The sequence below is a fragment of the Panthera tigris genome, chromosome B3 (genome assembly GCF_018350195.1).
Source record: "Panthera tigris isolate Pti1 chromosome B3, P.tigris_Pti1_mat1.1, whole genome shotgun sequence".
NCBI classification, from domain to species: Eukaryota; Metazoa; Chordata; class Mammalia; order Carnivora; family Felidae; genus Panthera; species Panthera tigris.
Window position 1 is genome coordinate 92,404,815 of NC_056665.1, and position 15,386 is coordinate 92,420,200.

The 15,386-nt window shown below is 37.1% G+C and overlaps 1 pseudogene; it reads right to left on the reverse strand.

The window, feature by feature from the left end:
* Positions 1-1,087: 1,087 nt before the first annotated feature.
* The window catches only part of LOC102973000, a 75,270-nt pseudogene continuing 60,971 nt past the window's right edge, over positions 1,088-15,386 (reverse strand).

Consider the following 15,386-nt stretch of genomic DNA (forward strand, 5'->3'; position numbering starts at 1 on the left):
AATAAATTTCTTTAGCAAGCATCCAAGTTTAGCACCTAAAACATGAAAATGTTTCTCTAAAGTAACGTGTGGATGGCTGTGCTTTGCTTTTCATTTTTTTTCAACATGTGTTTTCCTGACATATCTATTGTTTTAGAGATCTATAATTAGCAAAACACAAACCCACTATTTTTATTTTCCATCTGCCAGATGCCAAGTTCTCTCTAGAGTCTCTCAAAGAACAGAAGCCAACATGGCTCTTTTCATTTGCATTCTTGTTTACCAGAGTGGGTGACAATGACAGCTTAAATGAATAGCCACAGCTTAGAGAAATGTTTGTTTCTTTATTGTTACTGGGCTATGATCAGGAAAAGCCCAGGGATAAAACACAGACCAATTTTTTAAAATGGTGTCTCACTGTTCATTTAATTTTTCAGAATCTGCTATGATAAATTTTAACAGTGTGTTCTCTAGCTACTGAAGCAAATTCAGCTGACCTTAAGCTGTTCTCAGGCTGTAAATGAGATGACTGAAATTGAATATATCCTTTCAACAGTTAGCATTCTCTTTAGAAAAAGAAGGTATTTGAAAATGATACCTTGGAAAAAATGTGTCACTTGCAAGAGCTATTAATGGGACAGAAGTGTAACTTTGAGGTACACAGGTGATAGAAATTTAAGACAAAGAAGGAAATGACCTAATTTTCCAATTTGCTAACCTATGATTATCTTACAGTCACCTATTTAGTTTCTCTACCTACCTCCTTTTGTTTGTTCTTTGTTTTTGTTATTCAAGGAACATTTAATAAGGTAGATAACATATATTTATCTAACATGGTACTTTTATATCACTGAAGCAAAAGCTCAGATTTCTGTTCATTGGGTAAAAGTAGCCTGCTTAGCATGTCTACACTGGAGTGCAGTTTAAAAAAAATACTGTAATTATAATTTCAGAACTTCAGAATGTGAGTGTCAGTGTTCTCTTTTTCACACGGGCAAAGAAAATTCTTTTGGAAATCATTTGAAGCTTGGACAAAATTGCCATAGCTATATTCTTGGGATCACTCTGCAGAGTCTTCATATTCAGATGGCACAAGGGAAGCTTACCTTCAATCTTTTAGAGAAGACATTACAGCTTGCATGATCTCATTAACCAGGAGAATGTTGGTGGCAATCACAGTGCAGGTGTGAAGAAGCTGGTTTTTTACACAATAGCTATCCCGCATGCCTACTTCTGCTGCGACCATTGGCTCACCTGTGTTCAAGTCCACATCCACAAGTTCACCTGATTCTGAATATTCTGCTTGAACTTTACTGTTTCCTGAAGATCTAAACCAGTGTTCTGAGCAAGAACTTTAGGAATAATGAGCAGTGCATCAGCAAATGCTTGAACCCCAAGTTGGGACCTGCCCTTTACATGCGGCTTGTATTTAATCAAGGCTTCTGCTATTGTCACTTCCACTGCACCAGCACCTGGAACTACACAGTCAGCATCAATAGCATTTTTAACACTTGGGACAAGAATATTGTGAAGTGGAATTATTCACAATTTTAAATTATTTTTAAAAGTATTTCTACCAGTTGAAGACAGTAATATTAGAAGACTAATCCAACACACTCTGTGGTTAACTCCCCCTTCTATCTCTACTAACCCCTTTGGATGGGATGCTGGGTAGCAGCAAGGAGTAGGGAAAACAATTAAGACAAGTTGTCATAATAATAATGCAAGCTTATAGCAGGATTATCTACAATAGCCAAACTATGGAGAAAGCTCAAGTGTCCACTGACTGATGAATAGATAAAAAAAAGATGTGGTGTATACATACAATGGAATATTACTCAGTCATCAAAAAAGAATAAACTGCTGTCATTTGCAACAAAATGGATAGAACTAGAATGTATTATGCTAAGCAAAATAAGTCAATCAGAGAAAGACAAATACTATATGATTTCACTCATATATGGAATTTAAGAAACAAAACAGGTGAACATAATGTAAGAAGGGTGAAAAAAGAGAAGATAGGGAAACAAACCACAAGAGATTCTTCTTTTCTGCAAGAAAGCTCAGGCAGGGGAGGGCAGAAAGATGGGGGCAGAGAGACCAACAGAGAAAGGATCTGAGGTAGGCTCTGTGCTGACAGCAGTTGATGTGGTGCTCAAACTCAGGAACGACAAGATCATGACCTGAACCAAGGTCAGACACTCAACTGACTGAGCCACCCAGATTCTCCACCACAAGAGACTCTTAACGATAGAGAACAAACTATGGGTTGACAGTGGGAGATGGGCTAGATGGGTGGTGGGTGCTAAGGAGGGCACTTGTGATGAGCAATGTGTATTGTATGTAAGTGATGAATCACTGAATTCTACTGCAATATTGCACCAATATTGCACTCTATGTTAATTAAAATTTAAACTAAAATGATGATAATAATAATAAAATATTGTTTTATAATTATAAAATAAATTTTATGAAATAAAATTAATAATAATAATAACAAAACACAAGTCATTTCACAAAAGCTACTACCTTCCAGTCTTGGTTTCATAGTAAAGTCTCCAGGTATGCAATACTCAAAAAATTTATGAACTCACAACTCAATTCAATACTTTTTACTTATCAGACATTCTATGTATACATCAGTCTTTTTTATTCTTTATTTATAGCCCTTAAGACCTGATTCTTTGCCCACAATAAAAGATCCACCCAAACCTCCCTCTTTAACCATCCCAAAATGTAGGAGCTAGCTGGGACACTTTTGTTGCCCCACCCCTAATCACAATTTACATTATTTGTTGTAGAGTGGCTCGTTATAACATCATTAATGTGATAAAGATATCCCGCAACTGGGGCAAATAACATAAATGCTTCCCTAGATTATTCTTAGGTAGATTATCTCTCCCATTTGGGTAAACTCCCACAATGCCCTTGGCTTTCTTCACTCTTATAAGTGGCAAGAACACATACCCTATGCATTCTATTCTTTCAGCAAATATTTATTGATTACCTACTATGTATCAGGCACTGCTTTAGGTTCTTTGGATATGCACTGATTCAGAGATTATGCCATCCCTTGAGAATCTTACATTCTTTCAAGGGAGAGAGACAATAAATTTCAAAATTAATAAATGAGAATATTATATAATATGATAGTAGTAATAAATACTCTAGAAGAGGAGAAAACAGAGTGATAAGAGAGAGAAGAAATGGATAAAGCTGAACAGATAGCACTGTTATTTCAGCTAATGTGATAGGATTAGACTTCATTGAGAAAGTAACATTGGAGCAAAACATCTCCTATGTTTACCCTTAATCTCTATTGTTGTTCAAAATATTATACACCAATCACTAAAGAAGTATGTATAGTCTCTATTAACAAAAATGAACACATTCTTATCTTTCAATATAATAAATTTCACTCTGATCTATCCTCCTACAAAAGCAGGTCAACCTCTAAAACAAAAATTAGTTAGATATAAGATAATCTCAAAACCTATCCCTAAAATACACATTTCACTACCATGTCACGTGTGAAATAGAATGATAACACTTTCTTTGGTACTCCTAGGAATAAATCAGCTTCAGGGACTTTAAGAAAGACCTATGTCCTATACCAGTGATTCTCAAATTTTAACCTACAGCTTAATCACATCAAGGACTTACTTTATTAAAGTATTGATGGCTGGGCATCTACCCTCAGAATTTCTGATTTAATAAGCCTGTGGTGGAGCCTGAGAAAATGCATTTCTAACAATTTTCCGGGTGATGCTGATCAGAACATATTTAGAACCATTCCTTTTCATCAATCTTAGTAAAGTTAAAATGATTTTCCAACTCAATTGTAGAATGCCAAATGAAGCTAACATTCTCAATTCTAATTCTATATAACTGAAGAAAAGGATATTATTTAGAATTTATTATTTTATTATTATTTTATGTTTTCTTTTGGCCAGACAAGAAAGAGGAAAAGAAGCTATATTTTTCATATGTCTACTGTCAAATATAATGCCATATACCAAACCAAATGAAACAAATCCCTTCTTTCCAGGACCCAAACAATACCCCATTTGCCCAAAGATTACATCACATTCTTAAACTTTCTAAGATGTTTATTTCTAAGATGTGTATTTCTAAGATGCTCACGATCACTCAAGCAAGTTAGCTTTAAACTCAGCAAAAATTTTCACTCTTTACTTTTTCCTCAACTGTGAAAAATCCATTCTTTGTGTATAAGGAGGTAAAACACTCTAAATGAATACAAATTGAGAGTTTATGAGTAGGAAAAGTACAAAGAATTCCTTTCCCTTCATGAAAGACCCTAATTTCAAATCTTTCTATATTGGTCCCTAAGCAAACTGGTGTTCCAGGAAAAAAAAAAACTGCACCCCAAATTGATGGAAGAACTGAGGAGATGACCAGAAGCAACAAGTGGCTCCATGCTACTTTCAGAAACCCAGTGAAATGAAGCAAGGATATCAAGTTATGTTTTGAAGAAGCTGTAAGATTGTCTCAACTCATTTTTGTGGAACTGAAGCCTTGCCTGTAAAGGTTTCTTAGGCAGAAGTGAAGCACCACTCTTATCACTACAGAAATAAGCTTTATGTGCTGTACCTGTCAAGGTCTGCTGGATATGTCAGAAAGATAGCAGCAGTAACAGAGGAAATGGTTTTGCCTCCTTATAAATGAACATGGGTAGCTGCTGACCAGGAGTAACTAAAGATTTTTTCCCTTGGTAAAGTGGTCATGCATGTTTTATAAAGTCATATTCTCCAAGAATATAATAAGATGTTCATTAAGATGTGGTTAATTCATCATCCTCTTTAAATCCTACAAAGAAATGATATTGGAGCAAAGGCCAAAGACCTGTGTCAAAAGAGACAGCAAATACACTAGCAAGTGTAAATTGTTACATGATTCCTCTCTACATGCTAATGCTGTGTAACTTGGGTTACCTAAGCCAGGGTTAAAAGGGGTGTATAAAAGGGGGTCATGTTAGATAATGATTGTATTTCACTGCCTTTGCTATTCCATTATTACTCTAAGATCTCCAATTCCCTGTAAAAAAAAATCTTGAATTGTTTCAGAGATATTTGAAGTGGTCTCGCCTGTATATCTGAACCATTTGAATCGGCCATTTTTTTTCCTCTTCCACTCTGTCTACTCCAATGACAGCTTGCTTCTGGGCACTTCTGTCAAAGCCTCTGCTACTGAGTCAACTGTACCAAGTCACTTCAATCCTGCCTATAGTATCCATGTCAATAAAGTTGAGGCTTGAATCCAGTCTCTTACTACATGTAAAATACTTCTGTAAGTAAAAAGTTTGTGTACAGCTGACACCAAAAATGATCACATGTCTGATGCATTTTACCATTTGATTTAAAAGGTGTAAAATGAGATTTGTTATAAGTAGAGTGGGAAGTGGGAAAGGAGAAACCAAACAGATTTAGACATGACACAGGGATTCTGGGAAGTTATTGCCCAAATTCTAAGTCTTTACTCTTTCCTCCCCTCATTAGAAATTAGTTACCAATTGATTTTCTTAGTTTTTCACTTTCAACTGTTAGATTTAGCAGTAGGAGAGACTGGTGAGTATGAGTAAGGATTTAGGTTCTCCTAAGAGAAAGCTGTGGGGGATGGAGGGTGGAGAAGTAGGAGAAGGGGGAGATTGAGAGAAAGGAACATATACCTAACTTTCTTGTGTGCTCTGTTTGACCGCAGCCTGAGGACCAAAAGTAGAGAATCCTAGGGCAAATATCAAAGCTGTGTGTTAGTGGAGAAAGCTTGGCCAGGACAGGTGGTTTCCTATCCTTCTCATATCAGAGAACTCTAGGAGGTAGGAAGAACCTTTAGAAAATCCTAGACTTTGAAGCTAAGGAGACCCAGGAATAAGTGATATCAAATAGGCCTGGCAGTCTACCACCTCTCACCCCTACTCTCCAAAGGAGCAAAGACTATCACCCAAGAATCATGTATTCAGGCAAGACATCACTCACTTAGGAGAGGGAATTGAAGATATTTGCACACTGGCAAAAATCCTCAACAAAATATCAACAAACTAAATCTGATAACATATGAAAAGAATTATCCACCATGACCAAATGGGATCTATTACATGTATGCAAGGCTGATTCAACATTTGATAATCAACTCATCTACCACATTAACAGGCTAAAGAAGAACAGGCATTTGATAAAATCGAACACCCATTTGTGATAAAAATTCAACAAACTAGGAATAGAGGGGACCTCCTTCAACTTGATAATAAATCCACAAAAAAACTATAGCTAGCATTGTATTTAACTGTGAAAAACTGAATGCTCTCCCTTTAAGTTAGGAAACAAGAGACATCTCACTGAAAGTGCTATATAGTGAAGTAAGAAAAGGTTTTCATATTGGGAAGGAAGAAATGAAATGGTTTTAGTTCATGGGTGATGTGATTGTCTCTACAAAGATAACCAATGAATTCACAAAAAAATCTCCTAGAACAAATAAGTGATTCTAGCAAGGTTTCAGAATAAAAAGTTAAAAACAAAAGTAAACTGATACCCTTATACCAGCAAAAACCATTGGAATTTGACATTTAAAATATAATGCCATTTATACAAGGGAAACCAAAGCAAAAATGAACTATTGGTACCTCATCAAAATAAAAAGCTTCTGTTCAGTGAAGGAAACAATCAGCAAAACTAAAAGGCAACCGACAGAATGGGAGAAGATATTTGCAAATGACATATCAGATAAAGGGTTAGTATCCAAAATCTATAAAGAACTTACCAAATTCAACACCCAAAAAACAAATAATCCAGTGAAGAAATGGGCAAAAGACATGAATAGACACTTCTCCAAAGAAGACATCCAGATGGCCAACTGACACATGAAAAAATGCTCAACATTACTCATCATCAGGGAAATACAAATCAAAACCACAAGGAGATACCACCTCACACCTGTCAGAATGACTAACATTAACAACTCAGGCAACAACAGATGTTGGCCAGGATGTGGAGAGAGAGGATCTCTTTTGCATTGCTGGTGGGAATGCAAGCTGGTGCAGCCACTCTGGAAAACAGTATGGAGGTTCCTCAAAAAATTAAAAATAGAACTACCCTACGACCCAGGAATTACACTACTAGGTATTTATCCAAGTGATACAGGTATGCTGTTTCAAAGGGACACATGTACCCCCATGTTTATAGCAGCACTATCAACAATAGCCAAAGTATGGAAAGAGCCCAAATGTCCATCGATGGATGAGTGGATAAAGAAGTTGTGGCATATATATACAATGGAGTATTACTCGGCAATCAAAAAGAATGAAATCTTGCCATTTGCAACTACGTAGATGGAACGAGAGGGTATTATGCTAAGTGAAATTAGTCAGAGAAAGACAAATATCATATGACTTTACTTATTTGAGGATTTTAAAACACAGAACAGATTAACATAAGGAAAGGAAGCAAAAATAATATAAAAACAGGGAGGGAGACAAAACAGAAAAGACTCTTAAATATGGAGAACAGAGGGTTATTGGAGGGGTTGTGGGAGGGGGGATGGCTTAAATGGGGAAGGGGAATTAAGAAATCTACTCCTGAAAATAAAATATTAAATCTACTCCTGAAATGAAAATATTAAAATAAAATATATGAAAATAAAATTTCAAATATATATATAATTATATAATATATAACATATATATAAAATATATAATAATTATATAATATATAATTATTATATATATATATATATATATATATATATAATTCCATTTACATTAGTCCCAAAAAGACAATGTATAAATCTAATAATATTACAAGGTCTATATGAGGAAAACTACAAAACTCTAATGAAAGGAATCAAAGATCTAAATAAATGGAAAGATATTCCATGTTCACATATAGGAAAATTCAATAGAGTTAAGATGTCATTTCTTCCCAACTTGATCTATGGATTCAACACAATCCCTCCAAAATTCCGCAATTTATTTTGTGGTTTTCAGCAATTAGTTTCTAAGGCTTATATGGAAAGGCACAAAACCTAGAATAACTAGTACAATACTGAAGAAGAATAAAATTGGAGGACAGACACTATCTGACCGCAAGTGTTACTATATCAAAACAGTGTGGCTTTGGCAAAGAATACAAATAGATCAATGGAACAGAATAGAAATCCCAGAAATAGACCCACACAAATATAGTCAACTGATGTTTAACAAAGGACCAAGGGCAATAGAGAAAGGATAGTCTTTTCAACAAGTGATGCTGGAACAATTGGACGTCCTTATGCAACAAATGAACCTAGATAGAGATCTTATGCCTTTCACAAAAATTAACTCCAAAAGGATCATAGAATTATACATAAAATGTAATACTACAAAACATCTAGAAGGAACATAGAAGAAAATCTATATTACCTTCGGTTTAGCAATGAAATTATAGATAAATATCAAAAGCATCATTCATGAAATTTAAAAAGTTGATGTTAGGGGCGCCTGGGTGGCTCAGTCAGTTGGGCGTCCGACTTCGGCTCAGGTCATGATCTCACGGTTCGTGGGTTCGAGCCCCGCATCAGGCTCTGTGCTGACAGCTCAGAGCCTGGAGCCTGCTTCAGATTCTGTGTCTCCCTCTCTCTCTGACCCTCCCCCGTTCATGCTCTGTCTCTCTCTGTCTCAAAAATAAATAAACATTAAAAAAAAATTTTTTTAATAAAAATAAATAAATAAATAAAAAATAAAAAGTTGATGTTAGACTTCATTAAAATTAAAAACTTTTGCTCTCCAAAACACATTGTGAAAGGTTTCAAAAGATGAGCCACACTCTTTGAGAAAATGTTTCACAATACATATCTGATAAAGCACTGGTATCCAAAACATACAAAAAGCACTTAAAACTGAAGCATAAAAAAAACCCAAGTTTTAAAATGAGCAATTGATCTGTACAGATATCTCACTCAGGAAGATATACAGATGGGGGGCACCTGGGTGGCTAAGTCAGTTAAGCGTCCAACTTGTGACTTTGGCTCAGGTCATGATCTCACAGTCATGAGATGGAGTCCCCTGGTGTAGGGCTCAGTGCTGACAGAGCATGGAGCCTGCTTACAATTCTCTCTCTCTCCCCTATGCTCTCTCTCTCCCCTCTCTCCTTCTGTCTTTCAAAAATTAAAAATAAATTTAAACAATTTTAAAAAGAAAGTATACAGATGGAAAATAAGTGCATGAAAAGATCTATCATCATTTGTCACCAGGTAACTGCAAATTAAAATGAGACACCACACCCACACTATGGGACAAACCCACACTGCTTTTAAAGGCAGAGAAGTTTTAACTGCAGACATCTCTGAGAGCGGTAGCAAGCCTCCCAGCTGGAGTGTAACGGCCACTGGAGCAAAGGGTGCAGGAGCTGTGCCACAAAGCCAGGGAGCCCCAGAAAATGTAGTTACTTAGAAGTAAATGACTAACCAAGATAACATTAATCCAAATTTGAACCTCTGGTGTCTCCTTATCGGGAAGGAAGTCTTTTTGAGCTTCATGGAGGAAAAAGGATGGCAGAGGATGAAGGAACAGATGGAAACAGGAAGGGCTCCCTGTCAGGAATAGTGGGGAATTTGGATATGCTACAGGTGAGAGGGCTAGCCCAGCCCCCAATACTTCTATTGCAGTCACTGAGGCAGCTACTTTTAATTTAAAATCCATTATTTGCAGTATGTCACATGTCAGTCTGAAGTACAGCAGGACCAGAACAAGAACTAAGCTCCCTCTGAGACTGCTGTCATTAGCATCTACAGAAGAATATTTGAGACTTGGGTTCTTTGTTTGCGCGATGAGAGGGCAGTGCTGGTATTACTGAATGAAAGAAAGTGGCAACCACTGAAGGATAAATCCCATTTGGTATAGTGAGTTCTATATGTTGACTAATAATCTGCAGCCAGGAATTCCTCTCCCATTCTCAAACTGAATGTTTGCTGGGATTGGTGTCTATTCTACTATCAGGGAGATTTCTCTGAGAACACAAATATAAAAAGGAATATCACCACTGTGACTGTAGCCTCTTGAGACAGCTTTCTGTCTTTGCATGATTTTGTAAGAAACTGGGTGTCAGGGAAAAACTTCTAACAATGTTTATGTCAAGTTGACAATTAAACATGTACAGCTATCATTTCTACTATAACCCACTAGATCCTTGTTTGAAGGCCCCACTTTAATGGAACTACTACAAAGGACTGCAATGCCCAAACAAGTAATTTGGTGCACACATAAAAGCCAATGATACAAAACCCATACTATTTGCCAGTTTACCAATCTCTTCAACACAAACCTCTGCAGAGCTAGCTGGCCTGGTTGTGTTTGGTAATTTACAAGCAGCACAAGATACAAAATACAAAAATAAACCTGTATTTTTCTCAGCCTTGACTAAGCTACAAGCATCTATAAATCAGAGAAATAGAACATGAAGAATTTAAGGAGGTTTTCAAATGATACAAATTTGAGGTTGAATAGTACAAAACTCTCTTGTTTGCTGATTTTTCATTTGACCCTAGCATATGCATAAACAGGTTGAACTGCTTAGATCAAGGATACCTGAATGGACAGGAGCTAGAAGGCTAGCTTGGCCTCAGATGGTTCAATGTCATCCTCTTCTACCCCCCATAATTACCGTGATGACAAAGCAGCAATTCCTGGCCCATTCCTGAAAAAGCGAGAAGTAGGTGTGCCTCATCCCCAGGGGGGAAACGGCAGACCTTGATCGGTTATGTGTGAACCCACCCAAGCTCATAAATTGTGTTGTTGATTGAGGAGGAATTAATAACTTTCTCTGTCTCCTACTGTATTTCAGATAAAGACAAGCCACTCCAGACTGCCTTAAATTCTTCCAAGCAGAGGTGTGCAATGCAATTCATTTTCATGTAAGATATGTCATCCATAACCTCTCCCAGATTTTCCATAAGAATCTCACCACTTAACCAAAAGAAAAGGGCAGATTTTGTTGTTGTTGCTGATTTTTTCAGGTCTCTGGTTTTTTATCCTACCCGCTATACACTACTGGCTTTCTATTTTTAAAGAAGGTATTCAAATCTTCTTTAGGAAATGCTATCAATATACTGGATATCACTATACTGAATGTAGACAAGGAAAATACGCCCGCTGGTACATGTTCTGGCATTGCATGGCAAGCTTTTGTTTAATTATTATTAATTAATTATTTGTATAATTTGTATAATTATTAATTATAATTAATTAATTAATTGTATAATTGTTATATTTTGTGAAGTATTTTAGTACAGCATAACTTCCTTTTTTAAAAAAATGTTTGTTTATTTATTTATTTTGAGGGGGTGTTAAGGGGCAGAGAGAGAGAGGGAGAAAGAGAATCACAAGCAGGCCTATGCTCAGCATGGAGCCTGACATGGGACTCAATTCCATGACCATGAGATCACAACCTGAGCCAAAATCAAGAGTCAGACACTTAACCAACCAAACCACCCAGGCTCCCCAGTACAGCATAACTTCTATATTAGAGTTACTATTCTTCCCAATAATAGTTTTTTTAATTTATTTAAAAAAATTTTTTTTAATATTTATTTATTTTTGAGAGAGAGAGACAGAGACAGAGACAGAGTGTGAGCAGGGGAGGGGCGGAGAGGGAGGGAGACACAGAATCCGAAGCAGGCTCCAGGCTCTGAGCCATCAGCCCAGAGCCCAACGTGGGGCTCGAACTCACGGACCGCAAGATCATGACCTGAGCTGAAGTCCAACGCTTAACCGACTGAGCCACCCAGGCGCCCCCCCAATAATAATTTCAAAAATGGTTTTACTCACCCATTCCTTTAGTAGATATTTGTTGAGAGCCTACTAAGTGCCAGTGATCTTGGTGTTCAAAAAGTGAACAAAACAAAGTTCCTACTCTCAGTGGGCTTATATCCAGTGAGAAGAGACGGACAATAAATGAATAAATATGTAATATATCAGACGGTGATGAGTGATAAGGACAAAGTAAAGATAAGTAAGAATAGAGGGCTGGAATAGATTTGAAGAGATGAAAAGATCTAGGCTATTTTAGATAAGATCGTGAGAAGAAACCTTAATGACTAGATAGCATTTAAACAGAGATATGAAGGAAATTAGGGACTAGGCACCCTGGACTGAGAGAAATAGCAGCACCTGGGTCATGTTGCCAACAGGAGACAAGACCTGTAAGGATTTATAGGCAAATAGTAAGAACATTGGATTTTGTTTTGAGTGAATAGAAAAGTCATTGGAAATTCTGAGCAGAGGATTGGCTTGATTGGATTTAGATTTTCCAAAGATCATCATGGCTGTGGGAGGAGCCTTTAGGGGGATGGCAGAGAGTGAAGCAGAGACAGAAATGGAGAAAACAGGAAATTCTAGAACCAAAACCATTCAAATGGAATATAGCTTGTATTTATGAGGCAATCCATCAGGAAGCACACAAATTCGCTGTGCACAAATATTCTGTGTGGCATAGGTGATTCACAGAAAAAGAAAGGCCATGTCACTGGGTAGGCCTACAGAATTGCTCTAAATTGAAAAGAAAAAAAATATTTACAATTTTCTTTAAAATGCAACAATATCAAAAGGTCAGGTAAGTAACAAAAGCTACAAATCAAGTCAAATCATCATTACAAAGGCCATGCTTATTCAACTTCTCATCCCACAATGCACAGAAGAGAACTTCAGTAGGATTACCTCCTATCATTCCCCAGGTTTAAAAAAAAAAAAAAAAGTCTTTCCCATGGCTGTTGCTTGACTTATGTTATTTCCCCTTCTGGAATATCTTTCTAACTCTGTTTCTCTAATTAATGCCCACAACTTCATTCAAATCCCTCCGTAAGACTCATTTCCATCCGTATACTTTCTGTGATTAATGTCACCCCATGCTGAGCATACCCCCTACTTTGCAAGCATAAGTACTAAGGAAAATGCAATTTGTACAACATTATACATTAGGTGAGAGGCAGCACAGTCAAGTGAAAAAAACTGTAGGCTGCACAGAAATCAGAATCTTAATCTACTTCAATCGTGTGATCTTATGCAAGACATCTAACCCCTGACTTCGCTTTCCTTATTTATACAATGGGAATAATAATGCCTGCTCCACGTGTTTGTTGTGAAAATCAATTAGATGATAACAATCACCATCATGTATTAGGCACTTAGACTCTCGTTCCAGAGCCCACACTCTGAATCATTACCTGATTATTGCTTCTATTTATAAAACACCCAGTCCAATGCCTGATACGTATTAGACCTTAACAGAAATAATAGTTATCTTTTCACTTTTGCTTATCTTGCCTAATTGTTGTACTAATTTATCATCTCCTTCCAAATAAATGGACAGTTTGTGGCAGGCAAGAATTGCAACTTTTTGAGCCCTCCCCACTGGGACTGATAAAGTGCCGTGCACATCATAGGCAATGAATAAGTGCCTACAGAATAGTAAGTAAAAGAAAAAACATGTTTTTCATCAACTAATTAGTGATATATTTATTATATTGATAAGATTGGCCATGAGGTAAACAGACAGTAACAATGCTACAAATGCTTATCCTCATTTGTGAAAGCTTTGATAAATGCCTATATTTCCTTAAACTCCCATCCCCAAGTTGGTCAGGTGATTTAGCAGACACAAGCTGACATTCATGATAAAAAATTACCTGCTGAAGGAAGAGTCAAATGAATCTATCATGCAGATGCCTCTAGCCTCAACTAATACATCAATGCTTCCCAGATACCCTGTAATTTTTTTTCTTCTCTTGTTCCTCTTAATATTTTCACCAATATTTTTTCAAACTTTCACCACCCATTATTTGTCCTTTTAGTTTTAGCAGAGAATTTCTTCTGCTAATGACAAGGAAATCCAAGTCCCCTGTCCCCTTTATAAATGGTCCTTCCCTCCTTGGAAAAGGAATCTTTCCCTCCCTCTTACCCCATGAAGGCTAATGCCCCCTCCTCTACTCCATCTTCGCTGCTGCCACTATCACTTCTAGGACCTTGCTTCACCTGTTACTCCCTCCATCTCTTCCTCTCTGTTTGCCCTTTCTTTTAAAAAAAAAAAGTTTTTTTAATGTTTATTTAATTTTGAGAGACAGACAGAGTGAGAACAGGGGAGGGGCAGAGAGAGAGGGAAACACAGAATCCAAAGCAGGCTCCAGGCTCTGAGCTGTCAGCACAGAGCCCAACGTGGGGCTCAAACTCACAAGCCGTGAGATCATGACCTGAGCTGAAGTCAGACACTTAACCGACTGAGCCACCCAGGTGCCCATTTGCCCTTTCTACTAAGCCTACAAACACTAAAATTGCTACTCTCCCAGCAAAATCATAAACCTTCTTCTTCCCCTGCCAAATTTCCAGAAACAGAGTCTACACGTGCTGTCTCCATATTCCCAATTTAAAAATTATTGAAGCTGGTCCTGCCAAAGGCACTGATAATGTTCTTGTTGCAAACTGATTTGTCCTCTGACCTACTTCACATTTATGCAGCATCAGACATTAATCATTCCTTCCTTCTTTAATACTATCTACTTCTATTACCTTTCTGTTTTCTCTGTCTTTATCTCCTATGCAAGCTCTCTTCCTCTCCCAATCCCTATATTTAGGTTTTAGACTTTCTTTTCTCATCCCATATACTCTCTTCTGGTAACTTCATTTCTCCCAGGCATCAATTTCCATCTATGCTAACGACTAGTAAATCCATACCATAACTCTGGTCACTGCTGAGCTCCAAACCACAAATCCATCTGCCAATAGGATGTAACAGATAACCAGGCATCTCCAACTCAGTGTATTCAAAAGTGATCTCATTTTCTTCCAGTTCCAAACCCATTCCAACTCCTTGATAACCAATCCTAATAACGGTGCCATATCCACTCCATCACCTGTACCACAAATATACAAGTCACCTTTGACTCACTTCATCACAAACCTAAGTTTCAGTGGTAGCATAAGGACTTCAGAAAGTCTATGCTTTATTAAGAGAGCTGGCAACAATCGTGAGGTAGCCAAGTCAGAAGGAACTCTGCAGGATGCTCAGCAAATTCCCTTCAAAGAGGAGACTTTCTCCTCATGAATTACCCTCTACTCATCATCTTTCCTGCAAATTCCATGTCCACAAGCATGATTGTCTGTACTCCTTATTCATAGCATTTCCTTCACGGTGCTTGTCACAGTTGTCACTATTTCTGCAGTGATTTAATACCTGTCTCCATTTTGTGTTTCACCTAAGGTCCACACAGGTAGTATATCCAATTTGTTTACACTGAGTCGATCCTCAGTATCTTTTAAATGAATGCATAATCTTCTATTGAGTGTGTATGCTTAGTTAACTATTAAGTTCATCCAATGAGATTTTTTTAACTACAATTATTGTGTTACTTAGTTCTATAATTTCCATTTT